This window comes from Acromyrmex echinatior, chromosome 5 (genome assembly GCF_024713525.1).
Source record: "Acromyrmex echinatior isolate Ae372 chromosome 5, ASM2471352v2, whole genome shotgun sequence".
NCBI classification, from domain to species: Eukaryota; Metazoa; Arthropoda; class Insecta; order Hymenoptera; family Formicidae; genus Acromyrmex; species Acromyrmex echinatior.
The window spans coordinates 8,183,181-8,196,850 of NC_141856.1; positions in this window are offsets into that span (position 1 = coordinate 8,183,181).

Below are 13,670 nucleotides of genomic sequence, written 5' to 3' on the forward strand. Positions count from 1 at the left end.
AGTCTGGTTTGCACATGCCGAGGAGCATGTAGGCTCTATCGATGTGCCCGCCCACGCGATAGCCACGGACACTTCGACATGCTCTCGCAAGGAATATCCTATACCTTCCTTGACAAAGCAATATCTCCTGTTCTCTTCGTTTCTTCAAACATTGTTTTTCAATTCGCGAATTTATAAGCGATACCTTAACAGATTGAATGTCGTATATCTATCTTTATGTTTTACTTGCTTTGTTTTATACAATTTTAGAAAATATTATATTCGTTATTTTTTTTGCTAGCGTAGGAATTAAGTAATTATTATAAGACAAACAATCACTTGATAAAAAAAAAAGCTCAAATATAAGATGCTATTCTTCTTTTTACGCGGTGAAATTATCATTTCGCAGTAGTTTCGTCTTTTTCTCCTTCGTTCTCACGTTTCTCACGTTTCGTGGTCTTATTATTGCTATTTGGACATAAAATTTAATTTCGTTTCGCCGAAAAATAAATCTGCGTCCGCGCGGCGCAGCAGAAACGCGCATGTCTTTCTTTGCAAGGAAGAAATCAGCTGTATCGTTTTTGCTGTAACGGTCTTCCCGTTTCCGGGATTCCCTTTTTTCTTCCATTCTTTCGTGGCATATCTACTTACCGGTAATTCCGTGAACATTCATGAAACATTTAACAGATTATTTGGCAATCCGTGATGGTGATCGAAGTTTGGTAACTTATTCACGGTTTCTTTCAAAATATTTTCTCCTCAGTTCTCTTAAGATTTTTTTCCAGGTTTGCTAATAACTGTTTGCCGATTATTATGATAATTGTTTTCATGTTTGAGTTTGTGAACCGACGATTCTTCCCACGATTAAAAACTGGCAATATTAAAGGTATAAAAAAAAAGTTTATTTTGTTAAGATTATGTCAGATTTGGATGAATTCATTACTCAATACATTTTAGAGAAATTATTTAAAATTCATTGAATTATAGCAGTTACGTATAGTTTATAATGCCCTTTATATTATAGATACAAATTATTTAAGTTGTACAATTAGGCACAAAATGATAGAATAAAATTAAATAGAATTATCGATTATGCATTTATTCGAGAAATAAATTGAGATAGATTTTTTTTTAATTGCGTTGCGTACACATTGCGTATGCAGACGTTAAACTTTCTTGACGCGACGTCGCTTCACCGGGCATCGAGATCGTTACGTGGGTAGTTGTGCATCTAAAAAAAAATATCACGAATATAACATACTATATTATGCATGTAACATACAAAAAGCCAACCTGACGTTAATTTAATCTCAAAGATTAATATTTTAATTTCCACAAGAATTTTCTTTCGTCGAGCTTAATGTTACTAACGATAGCTAACGAGGCAGATTCGAGAGACCATTTCGGCTTCCTTCTCCTTTTGCCGCCCCCTCTCGAGATGAGCCGTCAAAGCATGTGGGATAACCGTAGCGTTTCCAGCGCGTTTACGTCTTACGTTTATGATCGTGCGCCAGGTAGCGCGGACAATTAATGTCGCCTGTATTTCATGGACTTAGCGCCAAATTGCGTATCGTACGATTCCTACACGATCATTTTTAATTGCGCCCCTACTTTCACGAGCTTTCACGGCCAATGAGTATGCACGACATCGCTCATGAAATCCTTCTTTACTTCGATTCTTACAAGTTCAAAAAAAAAAAGAGAAGGAGGAAAGCTTGATGACCCATTAGCACGTAGGGAAAACGATGTGCGCGCGAAAGCTGGTTCAGAAAAATTTTTATATCCTCGGTTTATACGTCGAAATCTAAGCCATTCACGCGCTCGGTGCTCGTAAATATTGTTCAGCGCTAATGATCCATGCCCTGTTTTTCATTAAAACTTTGCTTGTTCGTTATAGTCACTACTTTCATGGCAAGATAAGTATTATTCTGAGTAGTCCTCCTGCCACTCGTGCTTAATGAAGTTATCTCTCTACAAGACTTTTGTTTTGAATGCTCATCTCGATTCTCGTGACCGAATGTAAAAAGATTAATTAAATGATCAGAGAATAATCAATTAAGGAAGTTTTGGCTGTACGTACAAGATCAGTAAAACTATCAGCCAACAAATCAACCAAAAAAACCAGTATCATCCAATATCAATAAAAAAAATTTTATCGTAAATACGTCTCGATTGCAAAAAATAAAATAATATATTATTTGACTTTTAATGACTTATGTATTACCATATTTTGCTGTAGTTTTAGAACTTTTAAACGAGTTAATGGATCTGAATGAACTTTTGCATGAATATTTATTAGAATCTTATTAGCATGTATGAAAAATTAAATTTAATTCGTCATGCTATTTCCTTATTGAAGCAAATAAATAATATAAAACACGATGTTTCATAAAAATCAAGTCAAACAAAAAATTAAAATTCTTAAACTGACAAGGGAATTATTAGGGCTTAAATTTTACACAAATATTCAGACATAATAGACAATCTATTTTTTTGTAGTTTTGGTAATAAGTTGACATATATACATCCTTAAAAAATGCTTATTTACATAAAACTTGATTATATTTTTACATACACACTTCTTCAAATTTTTTTAAATAGATCAATAATTAGGTTGCTTTTTTCTGTCTCTTATCTGCTAAATTTTGAATGTTATATTACACGAAATATGAACGGCTGATTTTTGATCAAATTTCAGGCGTTTGCTCGAAATTTCAGTACCGGAAGTTCGAGCCAACGGCCTTTCGCAGGCATACTGAAAAGTTTATTCATTAAATCTTACACACGTACGCGATTATCTCGAGCTGCGCGCACGTTGAACTTTTTCAATCCCGCCCATCACATACAATGTAGTATCTTACATCAAATTTGAAGCTGTGCGTTTGCGATCGGTATTTCTCTCGGTGCCGATCTCGGATCAGGAAAATCGCCGATTACGGAATCACGCATGAATCTCGCGGTACCGATCGATCAGCTGTTTACGCTAAGAGACGAGGATGCGATTGATCGATATGATGCACATTTAACCGATCGTGGCTGCTAAAGGAGAATCGATTCTCGAGAAGATCTTCGTATCTCAGGCTCCGTATCTCTTTGGCCTCCCTGACGTATGTACGTGCGGGTTGCACGGGTTACCGTGCGGCTCGTTACTGGTGGGCCGCGTTGGAACCTCGTTCGAATGAAGCCTGTTGGCCTGCTTCGTGCCAGAGAGGTCTTCGTGCCAATTCATTAAGCAGTAATTGAGTTTTCAGCTCTGCGATACGGAGACCAAGATACATCTATGTGGGATGTCCAATGAGCAGGGGAGAGAGAGGGGGAGGAGAAGACAGGATGAGGTTCCGACGGTGATAGAGAACGGATGGAAGATGGCGTGAGACCACGCGAGACGAAGAGAGATACGACAAGGCGCGAGGAACGGTGTACTTCGAGAATTAAGCACGACAACGTGTGACCGATGTCCGAGCCGTGATTAACTAAAGCTTTAACAAGCTCTCCCTTCGCAGGGACTCGCGCTGACGGCGCGTTCGGTTATTATTCCCTCCTAGAGAACGCGGCGAAGATGCTTAATGGTCGGTATGGCTAATGGCAGGGGCGAAGAGAAGAACGCATCGTTACGTTGTCTAGCGTGTGTTCGCTTCTGTTTAAATTGATTGCTGTGACCTGTTGACGAGTTTAACGGTGTATACTGTCAACGGGAAATTTTTTTGCTAGGTGATAACCACTAGTTGAAATATTGTCCTACAGAATACATGATTTTATTTGATACGATTTTATCTAATGATAAATAATTTTCTTCACTATATATGAAGTTATTTGGTAAAATAATTGATTTTATCTAATATCACACAATTATTTCTCGTAGTTGCATATGTAATTATCGGATTATACATCAAGATTTCATATAAATTTTATAATGATTTCGGGGGACTCTGTCCCATGATTACATCAAGTGATTAGCCCTTCGTTTTTTTGCAAGTTTCATCTTTTATCAAATGTAACAAGTGACTTTTTCTATATGAAATTTATTGCTAAAAAAATACTATTTTATTATAATTTAATAAATCTTGCAGATAATATTGCTGAAACCTTCTTAAAATGGAATGTAATATTTTTTTATGAATAAAAGATGAACTATTTTAGCACAGGCTAGGAAAGTAACAATTTTGAGAGTAATCTGTAAAGATATGAACTTTGATGATAATTTTTAAACAGACGGATCCCGTAAACAGTTAGTGCCTTCAAGAAAATATAAATGATAATAGCTTTGTGAGTTAATAGAAATTTAAATCAATATACAACCTTTCCTCGAGCGGTCTTTACGATCGTTTTATTAGCGGTAATAGACTTTCAGGCGAAAAGTCCAGACGAATTAAAATAAAATGGCAAGTATAATTGCGAACGATATGCGCTTAAATGCAATATTTCAACTTTATAACTGCAAACTGAAAGTTAAGTGAGCAATCTCGCACTAGCGTCCGACAAAGAGGTGGTACTGAAGTCGCTTGGACGGGATATAATGCTTCCTTCTCTAGAAGCGCCTGTAAATCGAGAAGGGAACGAGTTTCGAGAATTAAGGTAATCGACCCGGCGCACCTGACCGAGGTTCGAATTACAGGCCACACGATGGTTCGTATCGTTCGTACAGGGCTATTTTCAGCCACCCACGCGGGCCTAAGTGCCGCTCATTATCTGGAAATGCCCGGCTGCTATTCCGCCTCCCTCTTATACGCGTGCGTTCGCGTTCGCAGCGACTTGCGTTATGCTATGTTACGCACGCCCACGCATGTCTAGCCGAGAACTGTGCTGCATGGAAACGAGTTTCCACATCGTCAGCGCTGGATTTAGGTGCCGCACCATGAGGCACGGAGTTAGAGACACATCATTCTTGAGAAAGGTAAACGTATCTTATTAAGAATTCCTGAATTCTCTAACCTCTTTCTATTACCCAGAGATGATGATGTTCTCCCAGCTTGTGAATCATTTTTCCATTGTTTTAGGATTTAATCTCTGATGAACAATTTTCATTTTACATGAATTCTAGCATATACATTTTATAGGAAACGAATGATACGTAATGTTATTTATTTATTATTAAAGTATAACAATAACGTTGGTAAATGCATTAATTTTATTAAATAACAGTTTTATTAATCTTTTTTAGTAAAAGAATTTATTATAGAATATTATAATGTCTTTAGATAGTTAAATTTTTATATGTATATATAAATATTTTCTACGAAATATTTAAAAATTTTAAATTTTATTTAATCTAATCGTAGAAATTTGTCTTCCTAAGGAGAATAACTTTCTATTAAATGAAACACGAGACAATAAAGTTATTAATACTTTTCTTTATTTATCCTCTGGAACATGTTCCTTTACAACGTAATAAGCATATTTATACTGAGTCATTGATCGACAAAAAACAATAGCAGGCATAATGGGCCTGGGGCATTATTTTATTTAAATCCGCCCCTGCGTACACCGCCTATCTTGCTTGCCATGCCGTGGGTTTCACTTTGTGGCATCTGTATTATGCGGACACCTCGGACGTGTACGCCATATATTCTCTCAAATTGCACCGTAATCGATAGGTATGCAAATAAACATTTTTCAGTGCGATGGATGGCGTCTCAAAACCCGTCACGGCTTGGGGTATAGTCCTTGTTGAACGTCCTTGCTACGTCTCGCAATATATTGTCGTTGAACGTAAGTTTATGACTACCTGGTGGATGATATATTTTTAATAATAGAAAAACCGAGATAAACAACGAAGGATTGTAAATAACTATGTTAGAAAGTGTCAATTATGATATGCTAATTTAAAATCTTTTCAGTAATTTTTCTTTTTGTGTCTTTTGTGTGCATATATATATGTATATCTGTATCATATACTAACTTATAAAACATACACTATACTCACTGATCACAAAAATAATATATCTCTATAAAGAATATCGAGAAATTGATTTTATAATCTTGATATCTTTATTTTTATTTTATTCTTTTTAAGAATTCTGTTATGCAAATAATTACTCAAATTTTGTAGTGTAATTAATATTAATTAATATTAATAAAATAATTACATTAATAATACACCTACACATCGATATATATGAAGAATTTAAAAATATATTCACATCTTCAGAAATTTGAGTCTTTCTTTACACACATATATTTTCTTTATACATATATTCATACACGATAAATGATTGACACACTGAAGAAAAAAAAGACATCAAGAAGTTTGATTTTTCGGTACTTTATTTTTCGTAATAGTATTACGATATCGATTTATTTTGAATAACAATGATTTACAAGTTGCAATTGATTTAAAAAAAATACGTTCTCTTGTGTTCCTGGCAAGATGTTTTAATATACTTTATTTATATACGAAGCAGAGCTTACTACCGTTGCTCGGTACGCTGGGTTGCGTGTTGCTCGAATTTCATTACTGGGCCCAAATGAATCCTCAAGTCGCAGGGAGTTGAGCGTGCTCCTAATTAATGACGTGGTATTCTACGTCCTGCTGAACGCGCAGTTCACGGGTATCCTCGCGAGAGGATACAACGATCTTGTTCGTAACTCGTCGACTACGAGATTTGTGTAGGGAGATTATTTCACCGGGGTGAAAAAAAATTAATAATCACGCGGGGTAAAGCGCATTTTACGACGCGCTATTTAATACGAAGCACGAGCATTAATGCTTATCGCGCGTAAAAACAAGGTAATCTAATCTTAAGAGTGGAAGAGCCAAGTGGATGGAGATGGTATGTTACCACAATTAAGTTACAAATCTATAAGAAATACTAGGCAATTATTCAAGAATATTTCAATTTTTCACACGCACGTGTACATCATTGCTTAAATTCGAAAAATCGTTTATTAAAAGAATAACGAGTAAAGATATATAAAGATAAATAAAGAAATTTCTTTCTTATTTTGCTCACTCAAATGTCGCGTATTGTTTATATTTACTCAGTTCTTCAATTATGACAATGTTTGATAAGCTGGTTTGGTTTAGAACTAAGAAGAAGTAATTTCAATACTTTGGCTTAGTTCTCGCGCGCTGAACAAAATCTACAATTAGGATATAAATATATACTATTGTGTCTATAAATAGAAAGTGATTATGTGTGATTATTCCTTATTGAGCTTCCGTTACATTATCGCCGTTAACACTATACCTGTAGTTTCGCGTAAATGAAGGTGGCGGAGATTGGACCATTATCAGTTACTAGATGTATCGCAACTTGTAGACGTTGCGCCATAAACTGCGGTTACTCAAAAGATCGCTCCAATAATCTTTACAATAATTTTAGGTTCGGTAAGTGTCGGGTAAGAGGATCGCGTTAAAAACGTCCTTGGCATTCGAAGAATCATCTCCAGCACGGAGAGAACAATAATTTCGGGTTAGTCGGAAGACGAAGGCCACCTCGAAGTGTCGTCCTTCGATCATCGAAGGTGGTTTTTACGCGAAAAAGGGTAATTTCTTCCTAGCTTTATTGGAGCACATGCCGATCCGTTTAACTTTAGGACTTTGTAAGTATAATTTTGAGATCGGTCGAAATCACAGTCGCGCTACTATTCTTTCGTGCAACTCTCTGTTTTCTCGTGTTAGAAAATTCTTTTATAATTTATGCGAAGATAACAACAATATCAAGAACAAAATCTAACTATCAAAAAAAATTTGACATATACATATTAAGAGAAATTTGTAGGACAAGAGATAACATAAATTACAAGTGAAAATGAGTAAAAATAAAATTTGTATACTATATGCCAATTTTATTTACATAATTATCTTGGCATGACATAAAATTTTAGATAATTTTACGAGATTAAAAAATATTCATAAAATAAATAAACTTTATGCGATATATAAAAATGAAGAGAAGATGATATGGAGTTTTTATTTTATAATATATAGCAATGTTCCACTTTGTGAAGCAACAGCTTCGATAGTGCTGTATAATCTATGGGATGCTCGATATTTTTCACGGCGTAACGAGGATTTATAATTACCGACGAGCATCTAGTCGCGCCGATGACGTTTTATTAAATAAACGTCCTTGAAGCTACCGAGAGGCACGCTGACCGAGGGTAACAGCCGCGGAGTCGCGGCCAGGGAGAATCGCAACGGCCTGGTCCCGAAAAAGTGCGTAACCTGATCCGACAAAAAGGTAATAACCCGTTCATGAATTTTAATTTAAAATTAAAGCGATACCGCGCGGGGGAGGGACCGCGATATATAGCTCGTCTGAGAGTGGTTTTGCAGGTAGCCGCTGCGTGCGGACACACCTCCCTCATCCCCGTTTTGCTCTTCATCTTCTTCTTCTTCTTCGTCATGTTCTTCTTCTTCTTCTTCTGCTTTACGAAGCTGGTTCTCTCGTTCACACGCCTCCTTCATTTTTGAGCACCATGCCGAGCTTCTAAAAGAAGAAGCTTCTTCTTCTTCTTCTCTTCTTTCTCTCTCTCTCTCTCTCTCTCTCTCTCTCTCTCTCTCGTTCAAATTCGCGCGACGGTATGCTCTCGCGATCGAGTTAATGACGAACGGGCGACATCGCGAGTAACAGTATTGATGCTCAACCGAGATAGAATCAGTAGTGATTTATCGCGCAGATATCGCGTATCTGCAACCGCATCCATCTCATTAAAAAGTAGCTAGCAATCTTGGGGCCGGTTGCATCGATGACGGCTTAGTGCTACCGCAGTCAGCTATATTTTTCATCTTTATCTACATTACATCCTATAAGTTGTGTATATACTGTAGAAAGGAACAAACGTAACCAATCTGGACTGCGCAACGCTGTTGCTGTTGTAACATGAAATAAATACGAAAGATAAATTTGAAATCCACTTCCATGTACGTCTCTTTTCATTCTTGATATCTTACCGTACGGATAAGGAAGTTGCATACCATTCATTTAACGAGCGTTAAATTAAGATTAAACTTGGCTGCTACTTTTCATTAGTCTTCGCCGACTGGCGTACAGAATTTTCGGCAAACGCGATCGCGCTGACCGTTAATGTCCATTTCGATGAAAGCGTATCTTCGATTAATTACTGCGTTATATCATTTTTAAGCGCACTGTGCGAATGATACGTCGTCTGATGCGTAGAGTGATTCACGCGACGCGTCATAAAACGCGCAAAGGCGATTTTCCTCGATCGAGTGCGACATGCTGAGGATCGAAATGACGCCGTGGTGCGTATAATTCGCGACGTGAGGTCTGTAAGTTGAGAAAAAAGAAAGAAGATAATAAAAGGAGTGATGCGCAGTGAAGAGAGACCAAGCGGCGGGATAAAAGTTGCACAAAACACGTACATGTTACGTATGTACACGTATATGTACACGCGTCGTACATTCGTAACCACAGTGTTTTATGAATACATGAATTTACTGCTTAATCAACCGAGGCAGCGAGGCCACGCAATTAAAACGCCATTAAGCAGCCCCATAAAAATTCTCGGTAAAATTCGGCGAGATCGGGTTACTGTGAGACTCTTCTTACCAGTTTTAGTTACTATAGTGAACTTTGCAGTTGAGTGAGGAGATTTCTTCGAAATCCCAGTCGCACATTACGCTACATGTAGTTTGATCTTTCGCCAAGTGTGTTCTGCATTAAGAGCCTGTTTCTTAGTCGGAGACTTTAGATTAGACATTCGTTGCACTCGAGATACATTGTAACGTTTCGCTTGCTGCAAACTGCAGAGGTAAAAGTATGAGTAAACTATCATACTGCTAATATTTTGTGATATCTTTTGTGAGATCATTATTTAAATGAAAGTTCGTTCTCTCGAGAAGAATTCTCGTTTATAGTTAAAGAGTAATTATTTCGTCAAGGAACATTATAAATTATTAATGAAGCATCAATTTATTTATAATTGTTAATACAAGTTGATAATAGTTGTAATGAGTGTGTTGTTTATTAGAATAAATTCAGATATACAATTATATTCGGATTTGTTTAGTTATTATAATTAAATATTCATGCTTGTTATCAATTTTCGTTAAATGATTTTAAATCTGCTACGTTTGACTCTTGTTTGAAATCGGTATCAGGACCTTCGGAATTTGTGATAGTTTTTCAGCTGATCAACTATGAATGACGAGACTCATTGATGTACACATTAGCAACTTTGTCTATTGTTTTCCGCGACGCAAAGATTTCTTCTCGGTATTTTATGTAACGAATATTTATCAGTATTCTCTGAATACAGAAGCACATCTCTCTTTTGTTCTCTATTACAACACCTTTCCTACTTTTCTTACACGTTCGTTATATTTTAACATGATCAGCGAATTCATAAATTCAGTACAATCTTTTCGCAATTGTCAAAAAACATTTTCTTTAGTTTTTAAAAGCACTACAAATATAAAAATAAGTTCTTTATTTCTATTTATAATTTATATATTTTTGTCTATATTATTATATCTTTTTTTATTTGTATTACTCTTTATTTACATTATACTGCTTTTTTTATTTATTAAAGAGTTACAGTTTCTCTTAAAACTTTTTTTGTTCAGTACATTTGTTAAGTAAATACACTACTTTTATTTAAATTAAAGTTGCGCTTATTCCAATTAAAATATGAGATAATGTTTCTGATGTCGCGGGATAGTATGTTACTGAAATTGTTTTTGCTCGACGCAGGATCAACGTACCCCAAAGGCGGTCTGCTCTAACGGTATGTCAGTTCATCGGGAACAGATGATTAATTATTCGGACGGGTAGGCGTGGGACGTTATCGACGAATTCACCTTGAACGAAGGCACTGGACGAGAGACGCGCAGTACCTCTCTCCATCTCTCTGCAGAAGTCCCATCCTCTTAAACGAGCTGGCTGGACCCCACCCGCGTCATTCAGCATCCGTTCGATTTTTTTATCTACCTCGCGCAGCGCAGAGTCGCCTCGACTGCGAAACTCATAAACAGATAAGAAGCGTCTCGTACATTCGGCATCTTTAACATTATTCTAATTTTAGAATGTCTCACGTTGTCCAAGTGGCTTGCCTTTATCTTCAGATATTTTTGGAGGGAGAGAAAGGAATTTTATTGACTCATCCAAGGAAAAATTAGTCGATCGTTTTCAATATACTAACAAATATTATACCATCAGCTTCGAGACAAGTTTTTGCAAAATTTGAAGCATTCCACTAATATCGACTTGATTTAATGTATAATACACACATAAAACACAAGTTTTTCTTTAGAATTTATTTTATCATCGACGATCCAATTTAGCCATTTATTCTGTTAAAGTAACCAGATTATATTTGCTGATAGATCTGAATAGGAGGAAAGATTGCAGTTTATAAAGATCGGAGCAAGAAATGGATTGAAAGTTTTTTGACGGTTGATTGAAGTGCGAGGATAATCATTGATTGCAATTGTCACGAATTTACGATCGATTTGTGAACGTCACCGTTCGACTCGCGTTAACATTAGCTATCGTTTAACCTTTTGCTCGCTAACGGGATACAGCCGGTAATCTCGAGGTGTGAAAAACTTCGAGAAATCGTCGAAGAATTCGAGCCGCCCGCTATGCACGTTCGCGAAGAGTGTGTTGTCGTCGAAGACGATGACGAAGAAACTGACGTTTCAGGGAGTCAAAGTTCCTTTTGCCGCAAACCTTTCTTCTCTCTTCCTCTTTCTTTCCTCCCCCCCTCTCTCTCTCTCTCTCTTTTCTTTTTGCTGTTTTCTCTTCACTCTTCGAAGGGTCGGGCGTCACGAAGGTCATCGACTTGCGCGGTGCATCATCGGGTCCTCCACGGACGAGCAATCAACGTCATATCTTTCAGCGAATACGAGCCGCAAGGAGGCAAGAAGAGATTTCTACAACTCCGAACGCTGACCGACGTTCAGCAATTCCGGTGATCGATTCTCGATAACCAATCGAGCCGTTGCGTCGGTAGCCTTCGATAAAGTGTCTATACGCCGTTGCTCCATCACCGTGAATCTATCAACGCTTTTTTCGCGAGGTTTAATAATCAGCTGTCTCGGAGATTTTCTTTGGCATACTCTACAGCCTCTTTATCGTTATCTTCTCTCTTTTATCTGTACGTTATTGTTTAGTTTCTATAGACTCCCTCTATCATAGAAGAAAATAGAAATTTGTGACGATTATATAGATATTTCATAGCAGTTTTTAACTAAAATTCTGAGATTAAATTAGAACATGTTAGAAATTAGTTAATGATGTGTAGCTTTAAAAATTTTAATGAAAAAAAAGGAATGTAATAGACACAATAATTTTTTTATTTAGAAAAAATGATTCGATAACCCTAAAGTCAAAATAGGATATAACTTCTTTCAATCTTTATAATATAACCTCAGATTTTCTATTCAATGAAATGTATTGTCTCATGACTGTGTTACAGTGTCCTTGTGTAACATTTTTACTTCTTACATCTTAAACGTGATACTGATGGAGTTTGTAAATCACAGAGAATAATTTTTTTTCCTTAAAATCGCTCTAAAATCATAATTCTTATTACAAAGTAAAATATATACTGAAACGTGACCATTTTATCATCAAAACAAAGACAACGAGAGTTTAGCAATTTGTATTACTTTTGTTAAACTTAGCGAGGAGACAACAGGTAAAACTTTCTAATAAACCATGCAGTAAGGTGAATCAAGATAAGATCACGCCGTTGAATGAGGCATAACCTTAACGAGGAGCATATCCGAGTGAAACTCAAATTCATAGCGGGGTTTCCTTTTTGATGCGATTCTGCAGTCACTTTCGCCACTTCGATTTAACGAGCTTTTCCGCCTCTTTTGATTGTTCTTGCGCGTTCTTTCGTAGCCTCGTTGAGGTAACGAGCCTCACGTAGCCTCGCGGTTCATCAAGACCGGCGAGCTAAGCGGACGATACCGCAGAGAGACGAGATAGCTTGAGTGTTAGCATCTTGCCTTGCCTTCTCCTTATTTCACTTGAGCAAAAACTTTGCTATTCGTTAGAGCCACTCGCGCTATTAAGATAATTGTTCGCAAGAGTATGGATCGACGAGCTCGCTGCGACTCGCGCAGTTCATGCAACTTCATGAGAGAGAAACCTGAGGTCCCTTTTGATGTCATCGTTTCATCACGTCTGTGCATTATTTTCCGCCTAACTGAATAGATCCCGCGCGAAACGCCCTTATTGTGCGTTACCGGACAGCAATTTGCGCGACGTCAACGTCGCGAATCAGCGGGAACGAAATATCCTTGACTTATGATCCATACATCTTCTAAGACTTGGTTAGGACAAGCGTGCTTTGATTTTTATATTCTTCTAGCATATTAGCATATTTTATTCTCTTAGTCCTGGCATCTTCTACCTCTTCTATCGGTTTATCTAAAAAATTAGCGTATTTTATGAAAATTTTAAAAACGACTATTCTTGATATGAATATAATACGTTATATGGAAGCATAATAATGAAACCTGCTGTAAACACTAAATGCATAAATTTCTGTTTACACGATATCATATGAAAGATTATCATACAGCAACGTCAATAAGAATTTATATTCTAATCGATTGATAAGAAGCGGTTTGCAAGTAGATTGATACATGATCCTGATTAATGACTCGTATCTTTCATTATTCAAAATCACTTCTTTCATTATTCTTTCCGCGTGTATGATCAACTGCATTTAAGTGCTTGAATGGGTGATTGTAGAATTGTAAGATTACATCT